At 50.0% G+C, this 18,883-nt stretch overlaps 1 pseudogene; it reads right to left on the bottom strand.

The window, feature by feature from the left end:
• Window positions 1-959: 959 nt before the first annotated feature.
• LOC143642270 (uncharacterized) lies at window positions 960-18,613 on the bottom strand (annotated as a pseudogene).
• Window positions 18,614-18,883: the final 270 nt, after the last annotated feature.

The raw sequence follows: 18,883 nt of genomic DNA, 5'->3' as shown, positions 1-18,883 counted from the left end.
CCTTTGTTGACACATTGTGCATTGGTACCTTTGTCCTTTACGGAGGCCCTGCCGTGGCCAGCATTGCTTCCTGATCAACCATTCTCCTACTTTCTTTCCCTGATGGTAGACCTTGCCTCCCAGCACGTCCCCAATGCTCGCTCAGCTTCCTTTATAGTCGGGACAGGGGCAAACCACCTGATTCTGGCTAAGAAGTCTGCTGAGTGGCTTTTGGGAGAAGCTCACCTTTCTCTTTCCAGGCATGTAACAGGAGGAGAAATATCACTCTTCTAGTATTTGATGTGCTCTATGAGAATGTGGTGTTTGGCACAATGACAGCCACTTTGTGACCATGGGGAGCTAAGCCTCAGGTTACTATCCCGTACTTGGGGGGATGGTAACCTGAACAGAACAGAAAAATTAAAAGAAGGATCTTTGATTCATTGAACTGTCAACTATCTTCAGGCTTTTTTCCTCCTCCTCTTCCTCCCTCCCTCCCTCCCTCCCTCCCTCCCTTCCTTCCTCTTTCTCTCTCTCTCTCTCTCTCTCTCTCTTTTTTTTTTTTGTACTGGGGATTGAACCCGGAGGTGCTTTACCACTGAATTACATTCCCCAGATTTTTTTTTTTTTTTTTTTTAATTTGACACAGGGTCTTGCTAAATTGCAGAGAGTCTTACTAAGTTTCTGGGGCTGTCCTTGAACTTGAGATCCTCCTGCTTCAGCCTCCTAAGTCACTAGGATTTCAGGCATCTGCCAAAATGCCCAGTTCATTTTCAGGTTTCTGAGAAAGGGTTCCCATTGAGGATGCAGGTCTAGTTGTTGGAGGCAGTTCCTGATGGCTCCCCCCTCCCCAAGGTATTCACATGGTGGGGGGGCACCATGTCAGGTGTGAGAGCATCTCAGTATTCCTGGGTTCCTACGCTCTAACTGCTTCGATGCGAAGTCTCCCAGCAAGGGGTCCGAACGCGGTTTTGTAATTTTTATTTCATGTCGTTATATTTTGTTGCTTTAACTATTGGGGGAAATAGAGGTGTTTTAGTGTGGTTTATGGTTTCCCGCTCTCATGGGGCTTGTCATTTTTTCCCAAGCCCAGCTCTGTGGAAGACAGGGGTAAATCTTGGAGTCTGATGTCTTGGAGGGACGAAGCACCCACTCTCTGTGTGTCAGAGCTCATGGGCACGTCTCGGGGGCACACCAGCCTTCGCATCTCCCAGGGGGCAGAGAAGGGTGGCAGTGAAACAGGGCCTGGGGGGTGGGAGCACCTGCTCAAGAACCCTGGGGGGATCCACACGCTGGCTCTGGCACAGACGAGTAATGATCTTAGGCAAGTTGCTTAACACGTTTCAGACCGTTTCCTGCTCAAAATGAGCGCTAGGTCAATATCACGGAGGTCGTGAGAAGTAACTGTCTGTAAAGTCTGCAGTTTCACCCCTTGCACGCAGCAAGCACTTACTACGTGGGCTCTGTTGGCACTTACTACGTGGGCTCTGTTGCTCCCTGTATACGGGAGACGCACTCTTCCTCTGAGGAGTGTCCCTCTTGGAGACTGTTTTGTGGCAAGATTTTGGAGGTGGGGATGGAGGTAATAGAAAAGGACTCCTCTCCTTTGAGGTCTGTGCGTTTAGGAAGCTGTTCTTGTGAACAGTTCTTTGTGTTTGTTGCCTGATTTGGGCGCGTGGCTTGGTTCTCCTAGCAGATTGCAAGGGGCTTAAGGGTGGAATTGAGATTTCAATCCTAGGGGTCTCCAGGGTGACCTTTGCACACAAGCATGCTCAAGGGATGCCGTCCAGTGGATGGGGCGAGAAGGAATTTGGGCTAGAAAATCCAGAAGTGCGAAAAGCAGTAGCGCTCTAATTTGCTGTGCCTGGGAATCACAGGCAGACAGGAACCAGCGTCTGATTTTCTCTGGTTCCAAGGACCTGGGACTTTTGGTTTTTAAAATAGGGACTGAGGGATTTGGTGACTCAGGACTTAAAAGTACTAAAAGTTGGAAAGTTCTGGAACAAGTGTGAAGGGGAGAACTAAGAAGCCAGGAGGAGTAAGTAGCTCACTCTCTCAGTAGAGCTTTAAAACCCTTTGATCTGATATCTGGGAACCACCCCAGACCTACCAATCCATTTGTCTTAGTGGGAGGCTGGACACCAGCATGTCTAATCACTCATTCTTTCAGAAAAGGATAAATGAGGACAAACCGAAGCTCCTGACCTGGGTCCCAGTGCACACTGTGGAGGTGTGAATGAGTCGGGTGACATGTTGGTCCCCGTCATGCTTGGGCAGGCTGGCTATTTAGCTCCATTGGTAACCTCCTAAGTTGGGCCCCGAGGGCCTCCCCAAATATACCATTTTCCATGGGAGCCACGACATTATCAGGATCAGGACGTGCTGAATGGGTAAGAATGCGCCAGGGTGGCCCGTAGAGGGTGGTTTTAAAAAGGAAATTCCAAGCGCCACCTGAGACCCTCCAAGTTGAAATCACTATAAGCCTTGGAATCTATATTTTAATGAGGCTCCTCAAGTGATTCACGGGCACAGGTGCATTTTAGGACCTCAAGAATATATAACAAAAATTTCTTCCTCCCCTGTCCACCCCCTTTCCCTTGAAATTACCTCATCTTTAAGTGCAAAGCTGTAACCACTGCCTCCAGATCTTTCCCTGAGCACAGGGACTTAGTCTGGTGTCAGATGGGATGATTATTCTCAATTCTTTACTCCCTTCTGCACTGTGGGCTTCCAGTGAACAAAAGGAATATATTTCTCCACAGAGGATGAGTGAGAAGCATTGACACTTGTGATCGCAAGCTACTGAGATTTTTAGGGTCCTTTGTTACGCAGCATCATTGTGGCCAGAACTGACTAATACACTCTCTGGAAAGAGAAAGCACTGAGTCTTCCCTCAAAGACTTTATTTAAAACCCATTATAAAAGAAGAGCTCACCATGGTGGCAAGAGCCTGGAAAGGAGAGAAGACCTGCCCAGACTGGTAGCGCTTGTGCACATTGACCTCTCCAAAGCGGCTGCGGCGTTCCTTGCGCCCGGCTAGTCTCTTCTCCACCTTCATGTCCGTAAACTGCCAGAAAGCGCCCTGGTGGGGCCAGTGGACCACCTGTGCCAGCAGAGGGGCCAGGGAGCAGTCGGTTACCACAGGCTCGCTCCAGGGCTGGGGTGTTTTCCAGCCCAGGCGGCTCCTGTGCATGCCTTTCCCTTATTAGCTGGGCTTCCATTTGCCTTTCTCAGACAGACAAGAAGGCCCTCCCTCGGTTTCCTGTGGGAACTCTGCCTCCATGGATGGGGAATCAGAGCAAGCCTGCGAGCTCTTGGCTTACTGTCCATCTCCACGGTGGACTACAGACCCAGGTCTTTGTCCAGCCTAGAGAGGGCACGGTTTATATCTAAAACAACGCCATTCCAGAAGGCCAGAGGTTGAAAGTCCTCCTTCCCACAGCCGCAGGCCGGGTGATGGTAACAGAAGGTCCCACCTGCGATTCCCATCTCACCTCCATTAAAAAACGGGTGGAAGGCTGGGCGCCATCGTGGTGCACAACTGTAATGCCAGTGGCTCAGGAGGCTGAGACAGGAGGATTGTGAGTTCAAAGCCAGCCTCAGCCAAAGCAAGGCGCTAAGCAACTCAGTGAGACCCTGTCTCTAAATAAAATACAAAATAGGGCTGGGGGTATGGCTCAGTGGTTGAGTGCCTCTGAGTTCAATCCCAGGTACCAAAAATATAAAAAACAAAAAGCAAAAAAACAAAACAAAACAGCTGCATTTACATTCCACTAGGAGACGCCCATGGGGGGTGCCCGGTGGGTTCCCTAAACCAGGAAGTCTCCCTTCAGCCCCCCTCGCCCAGGCACTGGTCTAGGATTCTGATTCTAACGGCAGTTCCTGCCGGGTGCCCCCCGGGGGGGAGTATCTCTGGCCTGTGGTCTCCACTGCTCTCCCCATCCTGGCCACCGAGCCCCTCTGGACTGACCAGGGAGTTCCTAATTCTGCCTGGTCATGGTTTCTCTGCCACAGCTGGTGCCTCCTGTAGCTCTGCCCACGTGTGGCCTGTGGGAGGGAGAGGCCTGGCCTCGGCTGTTGGCCAGGGGGCCCTTCCCAGGCACACTGGGCCCCCTCCCGTGGAGGAGGCTCAGCCAACGGCATCTCTAGCCACAGCCTGAGTTCCTGGGTCAGGCTGCTGGCGGCCCTGTGTGGCCTCCTTCCTGACCAGAGACCGGGAAGTGGGGGGTGCCCTGAGGAGTGGGCAGCTGGACACACCACGGGAACCTCATCTCCCCAGGGAGTTGGGCCACTTCCTGCCTCCCACACGGCAGAGCAAGGAGGCATGTTGTCCTGTCTTGGCTACCAAGGCTCCGGATGGGCCGTGAGACGGGGGCTGGGGAGGCAGGCTGGGGACGGGGAGCTGGTGAGAGTCAGAGGCCAGCAGGGACTGGAGGGGTCAAGCATCCCCCTTCCCTGATGGAGAATCCTAGTCTCAGTAAGGTCGAAGCAAGGACTTCCTCAGGTCTCCCCCCTTCTCTGGCGTCAATTTAAGTGGCTATATGTAGCTTCAGGGTGGTGCCTGTTTTGGGGGCCCTTGTCAAAGAGCTGCAGCTTATGCCATCGGATCCCAGATGAAGCCACACCACTCAGATCATCCCCAGCCAGGGCTGACCTGAGTTCAGAGCTGGGTCTGCATTGAAGAGAGGCCTCCATCTTTGGCATCCTCCATCCTGCTTTCCCCTGATTTATCCTGTTGAATTATTTTGTGGGGGTGGAGGAGAGGTGTACCAGGGATTGAACCTAGGGGTGCTTTACCACTGAGCCACATCCCCAGCCCTATTTTTCTTTTTTAGAGACTGGGTCTCACTGAGTTGCTTAGGGCCTTGCTAAGTTGCTGAGGCTATCTTTGAACTCATGATCCTCTTTCCTCAGCCTCCAGAGCCACTGGGATTACAGGTGTGTGCCACTGGGCCTGGTTCCCCAGCCCTTTTTATTTTTTGTTTTGAGACAGGTTCTCACTAAGTTGCCGAGGCCCAATCCTCCTGCCTCAGCCTCCCAAGCAGCTGGGATTACAGGTGCGCCACCACATGCCCGGCTCATCATTATCATCATTATCCCACCACCACGGTTTCACTCTAGCAGCTGCAGTTTGCATGCACATCCATATCTGCTTGGACCCCTGACCCTGCCTCCTACCAGTCTCCTGCCTTCCCCTGCCACACTCCTGCTCATCTTCCAGGACGCTGATTTTGGCTTCCATGAAGCAGCACCTTTGCTGAAGGCCACTCTGCCCCTCTGACCACAGTTAGCTACTGTCCTCCGGGCTATCACACCCTTTACTCCCAGGGCCGGTGTCCCTGTTTGACTGCTCACCTCTCTACTGGAACATGCTCCGGGGGGACCCGAGGGCCCCAGTGAACTGGACCTGTATTTGATACACCTTCCTGGACTACACATCTGACAGGAAGTCCCCCACAGAAATTTGTCACACGTCTGAGTGACTAAGCTTTGAAGGAAGAAGACATTTCTGGATTTTACGACAACAGGGAGGGAGGGCCAGCTGAACACCAGACTTTGCAGAAACACCTTTTTCACCAAACAAGCTGACCCTGTTCACCCCAGGGTAAGGTATCAGGTGACAAAGACTCACAACATTTTGCACAGTTGACACGTAGAAGAAACTCAGAGAGGGAGGGTGGCACCGGGGCACCCTGAGGTGGAAAAGACCGTCGGGAGCAACAGAAAACTGTCCAAATTGGAGGATTTTTTTTTTTTTCCTTTCAAGCATCCTCAATGAGGTTTGCAAGACATTATTACTTGCTTTCAGGGTTTTCTTTCCTCCCCATTCTAGGGTTCCCTGTGGCCAGGAGGCAAAGGCGGTGGGACCCGGGATGGAGGTGACAAGAAACCAATTACTTTGGGCCTTGGCCGGCCACGGCGCCTCATTGGCTCAGCTCGCCCTGTAGGGGGCGCACGCTCACTCCTCAGGGAAAGCAGAGGGATCCCGGGAAGACTCACGTCGTGCTCTGGGAGGCTCTTAGATATTGGAGGAGACAATTCCCAGCTCAGTCCCATAGCTTTGGCGGTGCCCAGGCCGGAGGAGGCTGATGGTGGGTAGACAGGTGCCAGGGGCATGGGCAGCTTCCGATCTGCTCCAGGGAGGCAGGGAGACAAGGGCTGGGTTCCGGGATCCCACAGGGGGCTCGCCTCTTCCCCAGAATAGGTTTGAATTCTTGGTGACTTTACCCCACGACAAGGAAAAGCCCAAAGTAACCAGGAGGGAAGCCACCCTCAGCCCAGAGCCCAGAGCAGAAGGCAAATCCAGTCTCTGTGATATTCTAATGTGCTTTTCTGGGCGCTCTTGGCCACGGCATGATTGGTAAATTGTTCTGCCCATGCAACCTGAGTTGGGTTTTACTGTGGGGGGGAGGGTCTAACTGAATAACAATAAAAAAAAAATTAGTAGAGGCTCAACATGGTTGTTTCATTATGTTAATTAAAGAATGAGTCATGTGGCCTTCTCATTTTCCTATGTGTGTGCAGGATTATTCTTTCAACTTAGTGAAGAGGCTGAAGACCTTTCTTATAACCAGAGAGTAGGCAGGCTGGGCAATTTAGTGAGAAGCTGTCTCAAAATAAAAAAATAAAAAGGGCTGGGGCTGTGGCCCAAGAAGTTGAATCTCCTGTATCACCCCCCTCTCCCCCGCCATAAAAAACCCCCCACACAACAACAACAAAAAGTTAATTTAAGGTCTCTTGGGTCATGTGTCTTTTGTTACAATCATGCCACTGTGTCATTCTATAATGACACAGCACGGAAGTGGCCACGGACAGTGTGTGAATGAGTAGGCGTGTTTTAATCATACTTTATTTATGGACATTCAAATTTGACTTTCAAATACTTTTTTTTTTTTGTGTCACAAAATACTTTTCTCTGGGCTCCCTTTTCAACCACTGAGACGTTGGAAGGACATTTTTGGTTCTCACAGACCAAACCAGGTGGCAAGACCCACTCTGCCAACCCTATGCTCCCTGTAGCAGGGAGACAGCGAGGGCTTCCAAAATAGAAATGAGCAATTTCAAAATCCACGTGTAGGGCAGGCATGACCCGGCCCACGAACAGCTCCCAGTGGAACCAAGCCCAGGCTTGCCCACCTAGTTCAGTGATAGAATCTGGGACTCCAAGGGGCCTTCCACGTTCTAGAATTCCCCTGGGCCCACACTGAAACCAGCTTAGCCACACAAGCCTCGGTTCTACTGAGACGCAGAGACCCAGCGTCCTAGAGTGAAAAATCGCATCCCTGGGGCCCTTAACTACTCTCCTCCTGGCGGCCACCCTCGGGGGAGCACTGGGGTCCCTCCTTGATGTGGTCCATCTTCCTAATGTTGTTGGAGAGAGCCACTTATTCTCCCACAGAGGAGCACCAAGGTGACAAGCAATGGCCAGTCTGTCTCTGGGTTTCCCCTGACATTTCCTCTGTGGGGCTGGCCATGACCTTGGGTGTTGCTTACTTCCTTTTTTCCTAGATGGCAGGGGCTGAGGTCAGGGGGAGGTGGGGCTGGGCTTGCTCACGGGGCTCCTGCATGGGATCCCCATCTCTTCTGACAATATTAAGAATAGATTAAGAATGGAGAGTGAAGTGAGCGTCATAGAGCAGCTTCCCCAGGATGACTGGGAGGTATTAAAAAAAAAAAAAGTAACTCAGAATGATTTTTTTGTTGTTGTTTGGGCGGGGCGGGGGGCGGCAGCGGCATCTGCCAAGACACTTAGTTTTGAGGTCAGAGTTAGATTCTGCTATTGTCAAACTTTTCATTGGTGGGGGTTGGGGGGCAGTGGACTAATATAGCTTAGCTCGGTGGCTTGTGCATAGGAGATTCTCCATCAGTGTGAACAAGACAAACGCACGGGTGAGGGTTGCACAGAGGATTTCTTCTGAGTGGGAATTCTGGTCTCCTTCCCACTGTCTGCATCTCAGACTTTGTAGATATGCGACATGTTGTGTGTGTGTCGGGGGAGGACTTCATTTCTCTGGCTTATTGCTAAACCAAATCCAGTCTTCATTTTATGATCCCAGACGACAGGAGTCTTTTTCAAAGGCTGCCACTGGCTTAGCATTCTCTTAAGAGAGGAATCCAGCTGCCCTGGGCTTTGTAGAGCCCTCTCAGTCGATTTGCAATTAGTCCTGTTGGGATCAGAGAGCACCGGGTATGGAGAAGGAGTCAGCCCAGCTCCGCGTGCATTCCTGGGTAGTGGAGAGAGAGAGAGAGCAGAGGAACTGGGGGCTCCTGGAAATGGCAGAAGTGGGAGGTGGTCAGGGCTCCAGCTGGCTCTTTATCCTTGTGAGACAACCTGGGTGTGTTGGCAGTTTTTAAGTTCCCATCCTGGGCAATATATTTTTTTTTTTTTCCTAGAGGAGAAGGAGGGAAAGCTGGAGAGCAGCTGTTCTCTGGAAGTGATTAAACCCTAGAGAGATACACATGATCATAGAAAATGGAGAAAAAAATATTTAAAAGATGGCTTCTAAGCTCAAAATTAGTTCCATGCCTTTGACGCTGAAACCGCTTCTCCTCGGGTGCAGGAAGGACATCTCTGTGTCATGGCACTCGACTCGGAGTTTTTCAGGTGAGCTTGACAGACCTGTGAACCCACGGCACCCAGCCACGAAGCTCAACTCGTCGTTGTAGGTGCTTCATCCGTGGAGGGGACGGTGAATGGGTGAGAAGAAAACATGCTGAACAACAGAAGCTTTGGGGGGTAGATGGTGACTTTCATCTTTTGTCAGTGCCACCCAGCCACCGTCCACCCAGAGAAGAGCCATCTCTGCAGAAAGCAGCAGTGCCCCCTCCCCCCACCCCCCCAAGGATGGTGGCCTGACAGGTGTGAAATGTGCTGAATTTCAACCTCTTTGCTGAAAGTCAGTGGAAAAATGTGTGACCCCTGCTCATGTCTCTGGCTTACTGGGCCTTCAGGCTGTGTCTTTTAAAGGGGAATGATGTTTTCAGACCATTGGGAAACCCTCCGGTTTTGGCTTGAGCTGCAATTCTTGACGCTGGTGGCATGTTGGAATCTCCTGAGAGGTTTTCAAGCCTGCGAGTGCACCGGTGCAATTGCACACATCTGAGTTTGGGTGAGAGGGACCCTGGACAAGCCCCCCCCCAGGGGATCCATAAGCGGGAAGCGGAGCCAAGACACCACCGCGTTGGAATTTGAGTTCACCTGCGCTGGAGTAATGACACTCACCCTGTAGCTTCTCCTCCAGGTGCGACCCAGCAGGCAAACAGGGGGCTTTGGAAGGTGGAAATGATAATCCCGTGGCTTACAGTATTTGATTGGAGTCAGCATGTTTTACTTTTGACAGTGGCTTCGATAAGCCAAGAAAATCCCGAGTGTGTATATTGAAAAGTTATTTGGTTGGATTAAAGCTTTATTGCTTTTTGCCAACTTTTGAATTGGGAGGAAATGATTAGTGTTGGAGAAATGTCATGATTTCCTTTCAAGCAAGATTTGGGTTATTATTTTTTGAATCCCCAGCTCCTAGCACGGAGCCTGCCATGTGGTACGATGTTCAAAATGCTAACGTAATTATAGTAGCTGCTGCTCGCTGGCTCGTCCTGTAACATTCAGCATTTTATTTAATCTTCACAACAACCATAGGGAATAGGTTAATCAGGGTCTTCATTTTATAGGGTACGAGAGGCAGAATTGTAGGGTGTGCCACCATTCTGCCCCGCCTTGTGCACGTCCTAGATGATCCCTTCTTCTTGTACGCGACTACATCGAGCTGTGGCTCCTGGGACTGTGTTACAGGATGGAAAAGATAAAGGAATTTTGTCACTAAGGACCCTAATCAGTTGATTTTAAAGTGACCACAGGGGGGCATATCTGGGGTGGGCCTGACCTAATCAGACGAGCCCTTTACAAGAGAGTCCAGGTCTCAAAGCCTGCTGGCCATGAAGAAGGAAGCCACTGAGAGATGGAAGGCTGCAGGGAAGTGGCCCCTGCCCACAGCTTGGAGTCTCAAATAAAACGTCCAGCAGAAGGCTCAGCGAAGTTGTGCCCAGATAGATCCCTGACCCACAGAAACCGTGACAGAATGAACAGGTGTTAAGCCACCCAATGGGTGGTCATCTGTGATGCAGCAAGAAAACGTCAGCCCACGAGTGAAGGAAGAGCGATGTGGAGAGGCTAATGGACCGGTCAGCTGTTAAACAGGACTTGCTCTGGCCCTTATAAAACGAAGCTCAGGGGTACCGGCTCGCTGGTTTTCTGTAAGCTCTAAAGTGGGCCGTGGCCAGGGCTGACTCCACCTGTGAGCTGGAGTGCTGTGAGAGGCAGGGGCTGCTGCATGTCCCACCTGTGATTTCCAGACGCACAGCGGGGGAGAAAGAGTGCCTCCCAGATTCCAAAGGGTCCCCAGCTGTCCCTCTGGGTTGATGCATATGTAACTCAGGAGCGAGAGAAGGACAGGAGAATGCTTTTATCAGGACTGGGAGCCAATCTGCTGAGTGCTAAAGAAATCTCGAGAAAAGGACGTGGCTCTCGTCCCAAGGCTGTGGTCCCGTGGTGACACCCATCTGCCTGGCTCCAGCTGAGAGGGTGCTGGCCTGTTTTTCTGATCAGATGCAGGATGGAGACCTCCTCATTCCTGTAGTTACCCTTCTTGAAAGAAACGCTCTCCGTGACCTCCAGTAGTAATCCAGCTTTTCTGGTTTGTTAAGGAGACAGACAGACAGAGACAGAGAGTAGAGAGACAGACAGACAGCTGGGGATTTGGTTCCTCTGGGACCCTCCTGGGGTTCTTGGTGGGACCCTGGCTCTGCCGGGAGGAGGAGGAGGCTCGTGTTTGTGAGTAGACGTGGGTTCTAAGCGGTTCTCAGGGAGCCAGTCACCACCCTGCCACCTCGTGCAGAGGCCAGGGGGGTCCCACACCAGGGCCAATCATGAGTATTTGGGAGGTGAGCTTCACAGTTGCCCATGGTGTGAACTTGGCCGGGTGTCAGTCAGCAGCTGTGTGACCTTGAGGAAGCCACCTGACTTCCTCAACCTTTGTTTCTTCTTACAGATCAGGAATAAGAGTTCTTGGCCCTGTCACTCCGTATCCGTTCCCCCGTCTTCCTCCGCAGGAGGATCTCCACTCTGGGATGGAGCCTGTGTTTCCCAGCCCAAGTCACTCCCGGGTTTTGCAGTTGGAATGAGCTTGACAGCTCTGGCTGGTGACAAGTAAGAGTCCTTTGGTGGGAAAGGGGGTGGGGGGCTTGAAAAGTGGTTATTTTCTTGTGCATAGATAGGAAGTGCCCAGAATTCCTCCTGCAGCCACCCGCCATCCTCTTCCTGCCTGGAATGTGCCTGGGAAGCACCAAGGTGAGCAGCCATCTTGTCAACATGAGATTAAGGAGGAGCAGAAAGCTATGCATGCTGGCTCTCTGATGGGTCACGGAGCCACCTGCCAGCCCCCACTGCCTTCCTCCAGACAGACTGCCAAGTGGAGGGAGTGCATTTCTCTCTCTATACTCCTCCTTTTTATCCTTCAGGCCAAATTCACTTCTCTCTGATATAAAAAAAATGTGCTTTATAGAGTAAATTCCCCAAGCATTTGAAAACACTTGGTAAACTGTCAAGTGTTAACATGTGCGGGAAGTAATCCAACGTCTTTAGCCTAAAGAAGAGAGGGTCAGTGGGGGACAGGACAGTTCTGTCTCCTTCCTTCCTCCCTCCCTCCTTCCCCCTCTCTCCCTCCCTCCCTCCTTCCCCCTCTCTCCCTCCCTCCCTCCTTCCCCCTCTCTCTCCCTCCCTTCCTCCCTCCCCCCCCCTTTCTTTCTTTCTTTCCTGGATTGAACCTGTAGTGCTTTGTGACTGCACCACATCTGCAGCCTTTTTTATTTTATTTTTTTATTCTGAGACAGGACCTCACTAAGTCGCCCAGGCTGGCCTCAAACTTACAATGCTCCTGCCTTGGCCTCCCAAACCGCTGGAATTACAGGCATGCACCACTGCCACGGCCAGGACAGTTGTTTTCAATAAATATCTGAAAGGCTGTGTTGTAGAGTTGGGATCAAACTGTTTGGCTCTACCCCAGTGAGTGGAATTGGGACCTATGTTGGAAGCATCTGGAAGGTGGGTTTGGATTTGTCTACAGCACTAACAGCCCTAGTTGCCAGAGACAGGGGCCCATTTCGGCGGAAGGCCCCCCTCCTCGTTGTACTTTAGTGAAGATTGAACTACCTCTCGCTGGACTAGGCACAGGGTAATGTGCTCTCGTGTTGGGCTCTTTGGTGAATTAGTTGGTGAGTTGTACAGTTATTTAGCACCTACTATGTGTCAGGCTTTAAGTGGTTAGACTATAACCTTGAAGATCTTGCTCCTCTATAACCATAAAGATCTAATAAAAAAAAATCTCACCCAACTTTTTTTAATATATATTTTTTTCAGTTATACATGAGCACAATATCTTTATTTTGTTTGTTTATTTTTATGTGGTGCTGAGGGTCGAACCCAGGGTCTCAGACGTGCGAGGCAAGTGCTCTACCGCTGAGCCACAACCCCAGCCCCTCACCCCACTTTTTGATTCTCGGATGCTGTGTGTGTTATGAGTTCCGTTCTGCACCATGGAAGAGCAGGGCACCAAGACCTGCAGGGAGTTTCATGCGCCACACAGCTCACTCTCTCTGAGCCTCAGAGCTACCTGCTTTCTTTATTTTCAAGTCTTCAGTTCCTTTCAGGAAGAAAAAAAAAAAGAACAACAACAACAAAACCCAAGTCGTGTCTGCTACGCCACCCAGACCCAGTTAGCATGTTTGAACAGGGTGTGCAGTTGCCCAATATTGTCTGAAAGATGTGTTTTCCTGACTCTGGACAAATTGGAGCAGACTTTCCCTTTGATGTGCAATCTTCTGTTGCAACACACCACTACACCAGTCAGGGTTACTCCAGGTGAACTGGGCTGGCACAAAATCATCACATAGAGACAGAGGAAGACCTTTTTCTTTGGGTTCTGTGACAGCTCTGCTGACCGAGCGGCCACAAAGGAGGCAAGAAAGAGAGAGAGAGAGAGCAGGCCTTGAACCCGGGTTTTATTGGCTGTTCCATGGAATATTCTATCCCCCAAAGGGCAAAGAGGTAGGATTACAAAGGAACAGGTGAGTGTAACTCAACCTCAGCAGGTGACATCTACTCCTGGAGCCATGCCTTGTTATCTGAGCTGGGTAACACCCAAGTCACGGTGACCTGGCCCTGCTGTGCAAGACTGAAGGCAGTAATTGTTCAGAACTCGGTGCATCAGGACTTAGAGGTGTCTGCATCCAGGGCAGCTCCCGACAATCTTCCAAATTGCCTGGTATCCTCAAGCAGAGGCAGATCACATGCAGGGACTCTGGTTCCACGGCCTGTGACCCATGGTGCTCTGGCTAGGGAGGGCTGTGGATTCCTTGGTCAGTCACTCTCACTATTCTCTGAGCTTAGATTCCCCTAAATTGCTCAAAAACCACATATTTCCAAGAAAAACCATTTCTTTTTAAAATATTTTTTGAGTCTCTTTTTTTTTTCGGGCACGTGCACCCACACACACACTCATTGTCTCCGTATTTCGCATCTGTGGATATCTCCTGCATGCTTAGGAATCCTCATCAGACGATGAAACTAAACCTGTCTTCTGCAGCGGGCCACCCCCAAGGCCAGTGGGCCACCCCCAAGGCCAGCAGGCCGCCACTCCAGCCTCCTTCTCTCTGTGGTGCTTTGGGCTTGCATGATGGAGCATGGGCACAGTGGTGGCTACGGGAGGCTGCCTGACACTGGTTAAAGTATCTGCTGGAAAATCTACTTTGCAATTTCCTGAGCTGGGTCAGAAGTGGGTAGAAACCCCAGATGGGAGGAAAGTCTATTCACTTTCAAGTGGGAGGAAAATAAGAAGCAGATAGGCTTGAGTGGGGGCAGGCTGTACATTCTGAGCTCAGGCTCCTGGGATAGTCAGTTCCAAAACCCTGCTTTCTTAGGAAGCGGACACTCACCTTCTCCTGAGATGATTGCCTTGTTCCAGACAGGACCACCTGGGTAGGGGAGAGTGGTATTCAAATCCCCCCTCCCCTAACATTGCTTGGAGAAGGGCATGCTCTGCATTAGTGTCCTTGACCATCTTCATCAGTTTTATTCACTGATATGTTTTCAGTACCTGGAGCAGCGCCCCCGACACACAGTAGGTGCTTAATGAATATTTATTCAGTGTAAGAATGACTATTCCTGTCAATTAGCTGACTCTGCATAAATGCCCAAAATGGAGGTTAAAAAATAGGGAAGGAAGTTTTGATCTCTGGACAGGACTGAAGAGAAATATAAACTGGGGCAGCTGGAAGAATAGGCGAGAGTCAATGTGGCTGTGCGGGTTGTTTGGGAGATTTCCCATAGAGCGTCTGACAGGGGACAGGCAAGGGTCAGGAGTTTTCCCCGCAGCCTTTGAAGTTGACATCTCTGTCTCAACTCTGTCCTCAGAGAAGATTTTGCACTTTTTCCTTCAAAGCCAAAGCTTTCATCCTAAGGTAGAAGGTCTCCTTTCTCTTCTCTTCCACGTGTGCTACTTCTGTCCTCTCCATTTTCCTTACCCTACAATTCTCCTTAATTACTAGTTCCAGTCCTCGGCAGGAAGACCGGGGCTTTGCAAAAAAAATCCATTTTCTAAGTTCTTCCTTATCACGTTCACATGTCCACAGTTTTCATGAGCCAGAACATGACTCCAGCTGGGAAGTCAGAACCGTGACTTTCAAAAAAAAAAATGCATAGCATCTGACTAACTCAAAACTCGGTCTGACTCTGCAACCAGGGCCTGGAGATAGCTGGGAGAATTCATGTTCCCCTTCTGGCAGCTGCAATTTGTCACTCCTGTTAGCACCTGGAGTAGGTAATAACTCTGCTAATGATCGGAGGGGTTGCATCTCCCAATTAGCATGTGAGGCTTAAAGACCACTTCTCACCTTTAAGGTATTCCGTGGCTTCTCTCCCTCTATGCACACTTAGAGGATGCATCGTGTATTTGCACAAAGTTTGATTTCTTTAGCTAGAATATTCCTCCCCAAACTTAGGTGTTAGGAAATGCAGCAACATTCAGAAACAAAAAAGATTAGACCATGAAGGTTATAACCTCATTAGTGGATTAATCCACTTGATGGATTAATAATTCGAATGAACCACTGGGTGGTAGCTGGAGGCAGGTGGGGTGTGGCTGGAGGAAGGAGGTCACTGGAGACATGGCCTTGGGGACTATATCTGTCCCTGGCCCCTTCTTCTCTCTCTCTCTCTGCCTCTTGGCCGCCATAAGCTGAGCAGCCTTTCCCACCATGCCTTCCTGCCATGATGTTTCTGCAGTGGAGTCACCAACTGTGGACTGAGAACTCTGAAACCACGAGCCAAAGTAAATCTTCCCTCCTCTCAGTTGTTCTTGACCGGCATTTTTGGTCGCAGCAACCAAAAGCCAACGCACACAGTGGCCCGGGTTGGCCTTACCTTTTGCATCTTTCTGAGGTTCTGTTTTGCCGGGAGAAGGACCTTCCTCGGGAGCCTTGTCTCCTGCCTCCTTAGCTCTGTTCTCAGTGCCCGGGGCTCCCTCCTCCTTCTGCAGCGACTGACCGTGGGGCGGGTGCTGGCCTTCGGGCGGGTCTTCTTGCTTCTTGTTCTTCCTCTTCCTCTCACGGGGAACCCTAAACAGAGAAGGAATCCACTGTTAGTTCTGAGGGCCTGAAGAATGGAACAGTCCCCAAATGAGTGGCCAGCATGTGGCCGTGAGAACAAGGGGTTGCACTGGAGTGCAGCTTCGCGAAGAATGATTTAACCTGGATGAAAAGAAGTTGCTGCTCTCGGCAGATTTTCTTTCTTTCTCTCTTTTTTGCAGAGCACAATTAGGGAGAAGAGTGTGACCATGTTCTCCAAAGCAGTCAGATAGGTGACCCACACTAAGGCCTCCGGTGGGGACACCCTGCTTTTTGTTCTGAGGGTAGAGCAACATCTGCAGGTGAGATTCTGCCCCCACCCTACATGACGTCAATTATTATTATTATTTTTTTTTGACGTCTGACACAGTTCCTCAGGGACCCTCAAGCACCCAGGCCTTCTCCGCTCCAAGTCTTCCTGACCCGAGCCTGCTCACTCCTTCACTCCTTCCCCTGGCGCTGAGACACCAGCAGCACCACCTCTGAGCCTGGAAAATGCTCAGGCTCTCAGGCTTCTGGGACTTGGCCTGGGTCCCTCCCTCTGGTGGGAATGCAGCACTTCCCCATCCTCCTGAGAATGTCCACTTGTCACTTCCTTCAGGGCGTTGTCCACGATCCCCCCTGACTCCCACCTGCGAACCTAGCCCTGTCCTCCCTCTGGGTCCTCGAGCCGTGCAAGTACATTCATTCTAGTAATGAGCAGTTGTGCTGGAAGGGCCCCTTCTCACGCCACCTTCTGCTATAAGAAGAGTATGTGCTCCGCGAGGTCAGGCGTTCTGGCCACCTGCCGAACCAGTGGGTCTCTAACCCGCAGCGCTGGATCTTGCAAGAGGCGGATGCCCTGCCCCAATTTGATGGGTGGACGGCAAAATACTGGGTGAAGACAGAGAGGAACAAAAATTGAAGATTCAAAATGTTAACTAAGGGGAAGGGAGAGTCTGGATGCCTTTTGATCAATCCCAATGTTATGGTTTAAGTAGGAAGTATCTCCCGAAAGTTCACGTGTGAGGCAATGCAAGAAAGTTGAGAGGCGAAATGGTTGGGTTATGAGAGCCCTAACCTAATCAAAAAGTCAGTTTGCTGATAGGGATTAACTGGGTGGTCACCTAGGCCAGTAGGTAGGTCACTGGGTGCATGCCTTTGGGGCATATAATTTGTCCTTGGTGAGCAGAACTCTCCGCCCCCATTTCTTGATTGCCATATCCTGAGCTGCTTCCTCTCTAGACCCTTCCCCATGCCCTTCTGCCTCCGTGCTCTGCCTCATCTTGGGCACAGAGGAATGGAGTGGGCCATCTCTGGACTGAGACCTCAGAAACGGTGAGCTCCATATAAAGTTTTCCTCCTCTAATGGTTCTTTTCAGGTCTTTTGGTTACCATAGTGAACAGCTGACTAAAACACCCAGAATATTAACTATGGGGGAGGACAGTCTGGGGGAGGGTTTTAGTCAGCCCCAAATTCACGGTGGTGACAAGAAGGTCCTTCTGCAAAGGTTGGGCCTGGGATTGGTTCACAGTGTCCTGGGATCAGTTAAGGGCTCAGAGAGCAGGACACGGCTTGGCTTTGGCATTGTGGCTCCCCCCTCTGCAGAAGTACTAGTGGTAACATCTCTGATGGGTTTAATTTTTTTTTCCTCAAAACAAAACAAAACAAAACAAAACAAAGAAACTTAATCTGAAAACCAGCATCCTAAAGGCAGTCTTTAGAAGATAATGGTTAAAGGTTTAGAAAAAAACAGAGTCCCTACTGGACCCTTAATGGGAACATCAGTCATTGAATTATCTTCATAGATATTGGACAGAATTCTGAAATTTTCTTCATGCCATTCAGATTAAAAAGAAAAAGAGAGAGTCTCATTTTTCTTTTATGACCTTGAGCTTGGTTTCTGAAGTTGTGGTTCGTGAAACCTCCGTCTACTTTTCTTGCTCCTCTCAAAAGACCCAGCTTAAGCCATTAATGAGCCGCACAGTGATGTGTAGCTGGGCAGATTTTTTAGGCCAACAAAATTCTTAAGCTTGGAAGAACATCTGCTCTCTCCATTCATTAATTTCCTCCAAGTTTTCCAGCAAGTGGTGAATTTGACAACCCCAAGGCACATTTTGGCACTTTAAGGAAATCTATATTCAATGAGCATGTTATTATACATTTCCCTAGTGCCCTCTTCAAGGATCTGAAAGTGTCTTGCTCACTTTGGGATTCTGGTCCATAAAGCTGTGGCTCAGCATTACCAGCTCCCTCCTGTATCTGGCAGATATGCAAATGAGCCCACAGGACTCAATTAAGCCAGGCCTTGTCAAGATGGACCGGGAATCCAGTGCCTTTCACCAGGACAAATTCTAATGCTTAGAAATCATACTCATAAAATTTTTAAAAGACAATTTTTTTAAAAAAATAAAAGGCCCTGAGTCAAGAAACCAGGAAAGAACTGACCAGATTTTCATCTGTTTCAAATTAAATGTGTTTATTACCTTCGCATCCCCCTTCCCAGCTCCATGTAATCAGTTAGAAAATATCTTCCGTTAATCTTAACAGAAAAGCGTATTTTTTTCGTTAAGTTTATCCGGCCGCTTGCTCTCATGCACAGGGCGGCGGCACCTCTTGTTTTGACTCTGATGTGTGCTTTATTGGAGGCATCACTTGGTGACTGTGGGCTCCAGTCACTCAATGTTTATTTATTTATTTTTGCCATCATGTCTCGGGATCTCTGCTAGATGTTTTGAGCACAGAAGGAAAAAGACAGTAAATATAAAAGTCACGTAATTGTAGTTTATGGAAGTTTCCAGAAAGAAAGAAAGAAGGGAAGTCGGGACAGGGAGTAGCTGTCAAGGACCACCTTTAGGCTGGGTGGTCAGAAAAGGCTCTTGGAGGGTTGAAAAATGGAGCCGAGACCTGGAGAATAAGAATAAACCACCGATAGTAGCTGGGGATGGGTGTTCCTGCAGAGGAAGAGGCAGCCGTCATGGTTTTGAGACAGTCAAAGCGCTTGCCATATTTGAGGATGAGAAAAAGCCAGTAGGGTCAGAGTGGACAGAGGGTGGGGGACATGGCATGAGGTGAGCCTGCATAGAAGCCTGATCCAGGCTAGGAGGTTGCATGGAAAGTGGCTGTGATTTTCGACTTTGTCCTAAAAGCAGTAGGATCCAGGGGTGGGGGGTGGTAGAGAGTTGGGAGGGTAATATCATTTTATGAAAATTTGCATTTTATGAAAATTAGGCTGGCCAGAGGCTGGGG

This window comes from Callospermophilus lateralis, chromosome 11, assembly GCF_048772815.1.
Source record: "Callospermophilus lateralis isolate mCalLat2 chromosome 11, mCalLat2.hap1, whole genome shotgun sequence".
NCBI lineage: Eukaryota > Metazoa > Chordata > Mammalia > Rodentia > Sciuridae > Callospermophilus > Callospermophilus lateralis.
This window is presented reverse-complemented; position numbering and strand designations above follow the sequence as displayed.